A 12,195-nucleotide genomic window follows, 5' to 3' on the forward strand; every position below is an offset into this window, starting at 1 on the left:
AACACTGAACCCAGTGGGAGCCTTAGTCTGGCTCTGTGAGCCTCACTGATTAACACTGAACCCAGTGGGAGCCTCAGTCTGGCTCTGTGAGCCTCACTGATTAACACTGAACCCAGTGGGAGCCTCAGTCTGGCTCTGTGAGCCTCACTGATTAACACTGAACCCTGTGGGAGCCTCAGTCTGGCTCTGTGAGCCTCACTGATTAACACTGAACCCTGTGGGAGCCTCAGTCTGGCTCTGTGAGCCTCACTGATTAACACTGAACCCTGTGGGAGCCTCAGTCTGGCTCTGTGAGCCTCACTGATTAACACTGAACCCTGTGGGAGCCTCAGTCTGGCTCTGTGAGCCTCACTGATTAACACTGAACCCTGTGGGAGCTTTAGAGGAATCGATTCACAGGGGAATCGTTGGCGCTAACGACTCCACTGGAGCCGGTATCGATTCCGGTCACCTATAAACACACCGGGAGAGAGACACGGGGAGTGACAGAGAGAGAGAGACACACGGGCAGAGAGACACGGGGAGAGAGACACGGGGAGTGACAGAGACACGGTGAGAGAGACACACGGGGAGAGACACGGGGAGAGAGACACGGGGAGTGACAGAGAGAGACACGGGGAGTGAGAGAGACACGGGGAGAGAGACACGGGGAGTGAGAGAGACACGGGGAGTGAGAGAGACACGGGGAGAGAGAGAGACACGGGGAGAGAGAGAGACACGGGGAGAGAGACACGTGGAGAGACAGAGAGAGACACGGGGAGAGAGAGACACGGGGAGTGAGAGAGACACGGGGAGAGACACGGGGAGTGAGAGAGACACGGGGAGAGAGAGAGACACGGGGAGAGAGACACGTGGAGAGACAGAGAGAGACACGGGGAGAGAGAGACACGGGGAGTGAGAGAGACACGGGGAGAGACACGGGGAGTGAGAGAGACACGGGGAGTGAGAGAGACACGGGGAGAGAGACACGGGGAGAGAGACACGGGGAGAGAGACACGGGGAGAGAGAGAGACACGGGGAGTGAGAGAGACACGGGGAGTGAGAGAGACACGGGGAGAGACAGAGAGAGACACGGGGAGAGAGAGACACGGGGAGTGAGAGAGACACGGGGAGAGACAGAGAGAGACACGGGGAGAGAGACACGGGGAGAGAGAGAGACACGGGGAGTGAGAGAGACACGGGGAGAGACAGAGAGAGACGCGGGGAGTGAGACGCGGGGAGTGAGAGAGACGCGGGGAGTGAGAGAGACGCGGGGAGTGAGAGAGACACGGGGAGTGAGAGAGACACGGGGAGTGAGAGAGACACGGGGAGTGAGAGAGACACGGGGAGAGACAGAGAGAGACGCGGGGAGTGAGACGCGGGGAGTGAGAGAGACGCGGGGAGTGAGAGAGACGCGGGGAGTGAGAGAGACACGGGGAGTGAGAGAGACACGGGGAGTGAGAGAGACACGGGGAGAGACAGAGAGAGACACGGGGAGAGAGAGACACGGGGAGAGAGACACGGGGAGTGAGAGAGACACGGGGAGTGAGAGAGACACGGGGAGAGAGACACGGGGAGTGAGAGAGACACGGGGAGTGAGAGAGACACGGGGAGAGAGACACGGGGAGAGAGACACGGGGAGAGAGAGAGACACGGGGAGTGAGAGAGACACGGGGAGAGAGACACGGGGAGACAGGAGAATGCGCCCTTCCAAGATCTCAGCTGGAGGTGCAAGTCACGTGGTTTGTGAGTAGCGCACAGCGCGAGTTCTGACACGTGTGTGTGTGTACACGTGTGTGTGTGTACACGTGTGTGTACACGTGTGTGTGTGTACACGTGTGTGTGTGTACACGTGTGTGTGTGTACACGTGTGTGTGTGTACACGTGTGAGTGTGAGTGTGTACACGTGTGTGTACACGTGTGTGTGTGTACACGTGTGAGTGTGTACACGTGTGTGTGTGTACACGTGTGTGTGTGTACACGTGTGTGTGTGTACACGTGTGTGTGTGTGTACACGTGTGTGTGTGTGTACACGTGTGTGTGTACACGTGTGTGAGTGTACAGTGGCTAAATGGGGGCTCTGGACGGGTGCGAGGGGCTGGTAACCAATCCACGTTCAATAAATTACCACGAAACCACGAATTCGATATGTAACAAACAAGCTCGTGCCGGAGGCCCCGGGGGGACAGGCGTCTGTGACGTCTCCTGGCCAAACCCCAATTGGCGGAGCCAGGAGACTGAATCTTCACCCTCGGGGCTCCTCCAGAAACAACGAAAAGCCACTTCGTGTGGCCACGTGGAATGTTGGAACGCTCACTGCGGAGGAGAGGCTGCCACTCCTCTGTCGGGAGCTGGACCGGTACCGCCTGGATCTCTGTGGCGTTCAGGAGGTCCGGTGGACCGGCTCTGGCTCCTGCCACCATGGGGGGTGGACAGTCCTCTACTCGGGGCAGGAGACTGCCAAACAACAGGTAGTGGCTCTTCTTCTGAACAAAAGAATGAAGGGGGCGTGGGAGCGTGGCGGTGAGGTGTGGGAAGCTGTAAGCCCCAGGCTACTTTGGGCTCGCCTTCCCATCAACCGGAGGCGAGGAGTGGTGGTCGTGGTGACTTATGCCCCCACCGAAGACGAACATCCGTGGAGGGATGCAGGCAAAGCCAATGAGTCAGATGCCTTCTATGACCTCCTGTCACCGGTGCTGGCTAAAGTGGCCCCTCGGGACAGAGTCATCTTGTTGGGTGACTTCAATGCCCGAGTTGGTCATGATGCTGACCTACATCCTGGGTTTAACCTGCAGGCTGGATCGTGTGAGGAGCTCACAAATCCTTGAAAGATCTGGGCAAAGTCCCATCGGCGAGCTCCTCCGGCAGGCAAGGCTGCGTTGGCTGGGTCATGTAGCCCGCATGCCCAGCCACCGCATGCCTAAACAGCTTTTGTTCGGCCGGATCGAGGGGGCTAAACGGGCGCGGCACGGGCTAGAGAAGAGATGGAGTGATGTGGTACAGGAGGACGTGGAGCTGAGTGGACTTGCCGATGACTGGTACCAGCGGTGTCAAGATCGGCCTCAGTGGAGGAGGCTCGTGAAGGACGCTACTGGGCAGTTGGAGGCAGCCGCCCTCCAGCAACAACGGAGGGCGGAGGAGCGACGCTCACAACAACGAGCGGATCGCCGGGTGGCTAAAGCACAGCGAGTTGGTACAGTAGGGGGCACAGGTGGTGCATCAGCCAGTCATCTCGGTCGTCTCGGTCAGTCGACCCGTGGCACCTGCTGGGTCTGCCCCGTGACCTCCTGCCAGCGGGCGTTCGACACTTCACGTGGTAGCCTCAAGGTGCACCTAGCCTGGCACCAGCGTCGTGGTGACGTCACCGCCACTTAGTGGCGAATGGCGGTTGTTGTGTGTGTACAAACAGCACTTGCCCCAACAATCTATTAGAGGCTACACGGGGGGACCTTTGTCTGTATCTTTGTCTGACGCATTTTGTGTCTCTCTCGGTCTCTCTGCGCCTGCCTCGCCTGGAAATCGGAAATCACCAAAACAGATGGAGAGGTGAGTGGGGGGGGTGAGGGGGTGATTGAGTGAGTGAGTGGGTGAGTGAGTGGGTGGGTGAGTGAGTGGGTGAGCGAGTGAGTGGGTGGGTGAGTGGGTGAGGGGGTGAGTGAGTGAGGGAGTGGGTGAGGGGGAGAGTGGGTGAGTGGGTGAGTGAGTGGGTGAGTGGGTGAGTGAGTGGGTGAGTGGGTGGGTGGTTGAGTGGGGGGTTAGGGGGTGGGTGAGTGAGTGGGTGAGTGAGTGAGTGAGTGGGGGGTGAGGGGGTGAGTGGGTGAGTGAGTGAGTGAGTGAGTGGGTGAGTGGGTGGGTGAGTGGGTTAGTGGGTGAGTGAGTGGGTGGGTGAGTGGGGGGTGAGGGAGTGGGTGGGTGGGTGAGTGGGTGGGTGAGTGAGTGGGTGAGTGAGTGGGTGAGGGGGTGAGTGGGTGGGTGAGTGGGTGAGGGGGTGAGTGGGTGGGTGAGTGTATGAGTGTGTGTGTGTTACTGTGTGTGTGAGTGTGTGGGGAGTGGTGGGTGTAGTGGTTAGCGCTGCGTTTCGAACCCGCTCATGGCCAACACCGCCAGTGACGATTGTATGAGCCGGTCCTGGGCCTCCCCTAGGTCGACTCAGCCTCAAATGAGTACCTGGTGCGGTGTGGGGAGACAAAGGCGGCCGGGCGTGGTGCTGGCTACCCACCCCCTCTGTGTGTGTGCCACAGTGCCGGTAGCAGCACTTGCCCCTACAGCCCTGCTAGAGGCTACCTGGGGGAGCTTTGTCTGTGTCTCAGCACTTGCCCCTACAGCCCTGCTAGAGGCTACCTGGGGGAGCTTTGTCTGTGTCACAGCACTTGCCCCTACAGCCCTGCTAGAGGCTACCTGGGGGAGCTTTGTCTGTGTCTCAGCACTTGCCCCTGCAGCCCTGCTAGAGGCTACCTGGGGGAGCTTTGTCTGTGTCTCAGCACTTGCCCCTACAGCCCTGCTAGAGGCTACCTGGGGGAGCTTTGTCTGTGTCTCAGCACTTGCCCCTTCAGCCCTGCTAGAGGCTACCTGGGGGAGCTTTGTCTGTGTCACAGCACTTGCCCCTACAGCCCTGCTAGAGGCTACCTGGGGGAGCTTTGTCTGTGTCACAGCACTTGCCCCTACAGCCCTGCTAGAGGCTACCTGGGGGAGCTTTGTCTGTGTCTCAGCACTTGCCCCTACAGCCCTGCTAGAGGCTACCTGGGGGAGCTTTGTCTTTGTGTTGATGACAATAGCGGAGTGAATAATCCATGAGCGGCATCACGTGGTGTGTGTAGCTGTAGCTGTGTGTGTAGCTGTGTGTGTAGCTGTGTGTGTGTGTCGCTGTAGCTGTGTGTGTAGCTGTAGGTGTAGCTGTAGGTGTGTGTGTGTAGCTGTGTGTGTAGCTGTGTGTGTGTGTGTAGCTGTGTGTGTAGCTGTGTGTGTGTGTAGCTGTGTATGTGTAGCTGTGTGTGTGTAGCTGTGTGTGTGTGTAGCTGTGTCTGTGTGTAGCTGTGTATGTGTAGCTGTGTGTGTAAATGTGTGTGTAGCTGTGTGTGTAGCTGTGTGTGTGTGTAGCTGTTTGTGTAGCTGTGTGTGTAGCTGTGTATGTGTAGCTGTGTGTGTAAATGTGTGTGTAGCTGTGTGTGTAGCTGTGTGTGTGTAGCTGTGTGTGTAAATGTGTGTGTAGCTGTGTGTGTAGCTGTGTATGTGTAGCTGTGTGTGTAAATGTGTGTGTAGCTGTGTGTGTAGCTGTGTGTGTAGCTGTGTATGTGTAGCTGTGTGTGTAAATGTGTGTGTAGCTGTGTGTGTGTAGCTGTGTGTGTGTAGCTGTGTGTGTAGCTGTGTGTGTAGCTGTGTGTGTAGCTGTGTGTGTGTAGCTGTGTGTGTAGCTGAGTGTGTGTAGCTGTAGCTGTGTGTGTAGCTGTGTGTGTGTAGCTGTAGCTGTGTGTGTGTGTAGCTGTGTGTGTAGCTGTGTGTGTGTGTAGCTGTGTGTGTGTAGCTGTGTGTGTGTGTAGCTGTTTGTGTAGCTGTGTGTGTAGCTGTGTGTGTAGGTGTAGCTGTGTGTGTGTAGCTGTGTGTGTGTAGCTGTGTGTATGTGTAGCTGTGTGTGTAGCTGTGTGTGTAGCTGTGTGTGTGTGTAGCTGTTTGTGTAGCTGTGTGTGTAGCTGTTTGTGTAGCTGTGTGTGTAGCTGTGTGTGTAGGTGTAGCTGTGTGTGTGTAGCTGTGTGTGTGTAGCTGTGTGTGTAGCTGTGTGTGTAGCTGTGTGTGTAGGTGTAGCTGTGTGTGTAGCTGTGTGTGTAGGTGTAGCTGTGTGTGTAGCTGAGTGACGTAGCGATTTGAACTTCCGCAAAGTGTGTGTCTCTCTGACACATTCCTGTGGCTCGCGACGCGTCCACAGCTCCCCTCACCACTCACCCACCACTCGCTCACCACTCACCTACTCACCTAGACACTCACTCACCACTCACCCACCACTCGCTCACCACGCTCACCTACTCACTCACCTACTCACCTACACTCACCTACACACTCACCTACTCACTCACTCACTCACCTACTCACTCACTCACCACTCGCTCACCCACTCACTCACCAACTCACTCACCACTCACCACGCTCACCTACACACTCACTTCGCTCACCACTCACTCACCTACCACTCACCTACACACTCACCTACACACTCACTCACCACGATCACCTACTCACCTACACACTCACCTACTCACCCACCTACTCACCTACACACCTACACACTCACCCACCACTCACTCACCTACACACTCACCTACTCACCTACCTACTCACTCACCCACTCACTCACCCACTCCCTCACTCACCACCCACTCACCACTCACCAGTCGTTGTGTGCGGAGTTCACGGAGTCGTCATGGCCCAGCAACATTCCGCGGTGAGTGGCGGTGAGCGAGTGGTGAGCGGTGAGCGAGTGGTGAGCGAGTGGTGAGCGGTGAGCGAGTGGTGAGCGAGTGGTGAGCGGTGAGCGAGTGGTGAGCGAGTGGTGAGCGGTGAGCGAGTGGTGAGCGAGTGGTGAGTGAGTGGTGAGTGAGTGGCGGGGGGAGCGGTGAGCGAGTGGTGAGTGAGTGGTGAGTGAGTGAGTGGTGAGTGAGTGGTGAGTGAGTGGTGAGTGAGTGAGTGGTGAGTGAGTGAGTGGTGAGTGAGCGGTGAGCGAGTGCTGAGTGGCGGGGGGAGCGAGTGGTGAGTGAGTGGGGAGCGAGCGGTGAGTGAGCGGTGAGCGAGTGTGTAGGTGAGTGTGTAGGTGAGTGTGTAGGTGAGTGTGTAGGTGAGTGTGTAGGTGAGTGAGTGACTGAGTGAGTAGGTGAGTGTGTAGGTGAGTGAGTGAGTAGGTGAGTGAGTGAGTAGGTGAGTGTGTAGGTGAGTGTGTAGGTGAGTGTGTAGGTGAGTGAGTGAGTAGGTGAGTGAGTGTGTAGGTGAGTGTGTAGGTGAGTGTGTAGGTGAGTGTGTAGGTGAGTGTGTAGGTGAGTGAGTGAGTAGGTGAGTGAGTGTGTAGGTGAGTGTGTAGGTGAGTGTGTAGGTGAGTGAGTGAGTAGGTGAGTGAGTGTGTAGGTGAGTGTGTAGGTGAGTGTGTAGGTGAGTGAGTGAGTAGGTGAGTGAGTGTGTAGGTGAGTGTGTAGGTGAGTGTGTAGGTAAGTGAGTGAGTAGGTGAGTGAGTGAGTAGGTGAGTGCGTGACTGAGTGAGTAGGTGAGTGTGTAGGTGAGTGAGTGAGTAGGTGAGTGACTAGGTGAGTAGGTGAGTGGTGGGTGAGTGTGTAGGTGAGTGTGTAGGTGTGTAGGTGAGTGAGTAGGTGAGTGAGTAGGTGAGTGACTAGGTGTGTAGGTGAGTGAGTAGGTGAGTGGTGAGTGAGTGAGTGAGTGGTGAGTGAGTAAGTGAGTGAGTGGTGGGTGAGTAGGTGAGTGAGTGAGTGAGTGGTGAGTGAGTAGGTGAGTGGTGAGTGAGTGAGTAAGTGGTGAGTGAGTGAGTGAGTGGTGGGTGAGTGGTGAGTGAGTGAGTGGTGGGTGAGTGGTGAGTGAGTGAGTGAGTGGTGGGTGAGTGGTGAGTGAGTGAGTGAGTGGTGGGTGAGTGGTGAGTGAGTGAGTGAGTGGTGGGTGAGTGGTGAGTGAGTGAGTGAGTGGTGAGTGAGTGAGTGAGTGGTGGGTGAGTAGGTGAGTGAGTGAGTGAGTGGTGAGTGAGTGAGTGAGTGGTGGGTGAGTGGTGAGTGAGTGAGTGAGTGGTGGGTGAGTAGGTGAGTGAGTGAGTGAGTGGTGAGTGAGTGAGTGAGTGGTGGGTGAGTGGTGAGTGAGTGAGTGAGTGGTGGGTGAGTGGTGAGGTTGTCACGCTGCATGTTCACATTCCTGTCAGGCCACATTCTCTGCTCCCTCTGCTGGGTGTGAACTTGACATGTGAGATCATCACCTCGACTCACCTACTCACCTACTCACCTACACACTCACTCACCTACACACTCACCTACACACTCACTCACCTACACACTCACCTACACACTCACTCACCTACACACTCACCTACTCACCTACTCACCTACACACTCACCTACTCACCTACTCACCTACACACTCACCTACACACTCACTCACCTACACACTCACCTACTCACTCACTCACCTACACACTCACCTACTCACTCACTCACCTACACACTCACCTACTCACCTACTCACCTACACACTCACCTACACACTCACCTACACACTCACTCACCTACACACTCACTCACCTACACACTCACCTACTCACCTACTCACCTACACACTCACCTACACACTCACCTACACACTCACTCACCTACACACTCACCTACTCACCTACACACTCACTCACCTACACACTCACCTACACACTCACTCACCTACACACTCACCTACACACTCACCTACTCACCTACTCACTCACTCACCTACACACTCACCTACACACTCACTCACCTACACACTCACCTACTCACCTACTCACCTACACACTCACCTACACACTCACCTAAACACTCACTCACCTACACACTCACCTACACACTCACCTACTCACCTACTCACTCACTCACCTACACACTCACCTACACACTCACTCACCTACACACTCACCTACTCACCTACTCACCTACACACTCACCTACACACTCACCTACTCACCTACTCACCTACACACTCACCTACACACTCACCTACACACTCACTCACCTACTCACCTACTCACCTACACACTCACTCACCTACACACTCACTCACCTACACACTCACCTACACACTCACCTACACACCTAGTCACTCACCTACACACTCACCTACACACTCACCTACACACTCACCTACACACTCACCTACACACTCACCTAGTCACTCACCTACACACTCACCTACACACCTAGTCACTCACCTACACACTCACCTACTCACTCACCTACACACTCACCTACACACTCACCTACACACTCACCTACACACTCACCTACACACCTAGTCACTCACCTACACACTCACCTACACACCTAGTCACTCACCTACTCACTCACCTACACACCTAGTCACTCACCTACACACTCACCTACACACTCACCTACACACTCACCTAGTCACTCACCTACTCACTCACCTACACACTCACCTACACACTCACCTACACACTCACCTACACACTCACCTACACACTCACCTACACACTCACCTACACACCTAGTCACTCACCTACACACTCACCTACTCACTCACCTACACACTCACCTACACACTCACTCACCTACACACTCACCTACACACTCACCTACACACTCACCTACTCACTCACCTACACACTCACCTACACACTCACTCACCTACACACTCACCTACACACTCACCTACACCTAGTCACTCACCTACTCACTCACCTACACACCTAGTCACTCACCTACACACTCACCTACACACTCACCTACACACTCACCTACACACTTACCTACACACTCACCTACACACTCACCTAGTCACTCACCTACTCACTCACCTACACACTCACCTACACACTCACCTACACACTCACCAACACACTCACCTACACCCTACACCCTCACCACACACAACCACACCTACACACTCACCTACACACTCACCTACACACTCACCTACACACTCACCTACACACTCACTCACCTACACACTCACCTACACACTCACCTACACACTCACCTACTCACTCACCCTACACACTCACCTACACCACCTCACCTACACACTCACCTACACACTCACACACCTACACACTCACCTACACACTCACCTACACACTCACACACACCTAGCACTCACCTACACACACACACCTAACACACCTACGACACTCACCTACACACTCACCTACACACTCACCTACACACTCACCTACACACTCACCTACACACTCACCTACACACTCACCTACTCACTCACCTACACACTCACCTACACACTCACCTACACACTCACCTACACACTCACCTACTCACTCACCTACACACCTAGTCACTCACCTACACACTCACCTACACACCTAGTCACTCACCTACACACTCACCTACACACTCACCTACTCACTCACCTACACACTCACCTACACACTCACCTACACACTCACCTACACACTCACCTACACACTCACTCACCTACACACTCACCTACTCACTCACCTACACACTCACCTACACACTCACCTACACACTCACCTACTCACTCACCTACACACTCACCTACACACTCACTCACCTACACACTCACCTACACACTCACCTACACACTCACCTACACACTCACCTACACACTCACTCACCTACACACTCACCTACACACTCACCTACACACTCACCTACACACTCACCTACACACTCACCTACACACTCACTCACCTACACACTCACCTACACACTCACCTACACACTCACCTACACACTCACCTACACACTCACCTACACACTCACCTACACACTCACCTACACACTCACTCACCTACACACTCACCTACACACTCACCTACACACTCACCTACACACTCACCTACTCACTCACCCACTCACCCACTCACTCACTCACCTACTCACTCACCCACTCACCACTCACTCACCTACTCACTCACCCACTCACCCACTCACTCACTCACCTACTCACTCACCCACTCACCACTCACTTACCTACTCACCACTCACTCACCTACTCACTCACCTACACACATACACACTCACCACTCACTCACCCACACACTCACCTACACACTCACCTACACACTCACCTACACACTCACCTACTCACTCACCTCGACTCACCACTCACTCACCTACACACTCACTCACCTACACACTCACCTACTCACCCACACACTCACCTACACACTCACCTACACACTCACTCACTCACTCACCTACTCACTCACCTACTCACCTACTCACTCACCTACTCACTCACCACTCACTCACCTACACACTCACCTACACACTCACCACTCACTCACCTACACACTCACCACTCACTCACCTACACACTCACCTACTCACCTAGACACTCACCACTCACTCACTCACCACTCACCTCACCTACACACTCACCTACACACTCACCACTCACTCACCTACACACTCACCACTCACTCACCTACTCACTCACCACTCACTCACCTACACACTCACCTACTCACCTACACACTCACCACTCACTCACTCACCACTCACTCACCTACACACTCACCTACACACTCACCACTCACTCACCTACACACTCACCACTCACTCACCTACACACCTACACACTCACCACTCACTCACCACTCACTCACCTACACACTCACCTACACACTCACCACTCACTCACTCACCACTCACTCACTCACCACTCATTCACTCACTCACCTACTCACTCACCCACTCACTCACCCACTCACTCACCCACTCACTCACTCACCTACTCACCTACACACTCACCTACTCACCTACTCACATACACACTCACCACTCACTCACCTACACACTCACCACTCACTCACCACTCACTCACCTGCACACTCACCTACACACTCACTCACCCACTCACTCACTCACCTACTCACTCACTTACCTACTCACCCACCCACTCACTCACCTACTCACTCACCTATTCACTCACTCACCCACCCACCCACTCACTCACTCACCTACTCACTCACTACTCACTCACGCACTCACCTACTCACTCACATACTCACTCACCTACACACTCACCTACACACTCACCTACTCACTCACTCACCTACACACTCTCCCACTCACTCACCTACTCACATACTCACCTACACACTCACCTACTCACTCACTCACCTACACACTCACCCACTCACTCACCTACTCACATACTCACCTACAAACTCACCTACACACTCACCTACTCACCTACACACTCACTCACCACTCACTCATCTACACACTCACCTACTCACCTACACACTCACTTACACACTCACCTACTCACCTACACACTCACTCACACACAGTGACACACACACACAGTGACACACACACAGTGACACACACACAGTGACACACACACAGTGACACACACACAGTGACACACACAGTGACACACACACACACAGTGACACACACACAGACACACATTGACACACACACAGTGACACACACACAGTGACACACAAAGTGACACACACACAGTGACACACACACAGTG

The 12,195-nt window shown here is 54.5% G+C and overlaps 1 long non-coding RNA gene across 2 annotated transcripts in view; it reads left to right on the plus strand.

Annotated features, from left to right (window-relative positions):
- Window positions 1–465: 465 nt before the first annotated feature.
- Window positions 466–12,195, plus strand: part of LOC144954750 (uncharacterized) — a 16,503-nt gene continuing 4,773 nt past the window's right edge. The window contains exon 1 of one of the 2 annotated variants that reach the window (XR_013641342.1): window positions 466–1,725. This is a non-coding gene — a long non-coding RNA (uncharacterized LOC144954750). Of the gene's footprint in view, window positions 1,726–6,219; window positions 6,413–12,195 lie in introns of those variants that run through there. The other variant, XR_013641343.1, reaches the window with a different exon arrangement.

Source organism: Lampetra fluviatilis, unplaced genomic scaffold (assembly GCF_964198595.1).
Source record: "Lampetra fluviatilis unplaced genomic scaffold, kcLamFluv1.1 SCAFFOLD_736, whole genome shotgun sequence".
Taxonomy (NCBI): Eukaryota; Metazoa; Chordata; class Hyperoartia; order Petromyzontiformes; family Petromyzontidae; genus Lampetra; species Lampetra fluviatilis.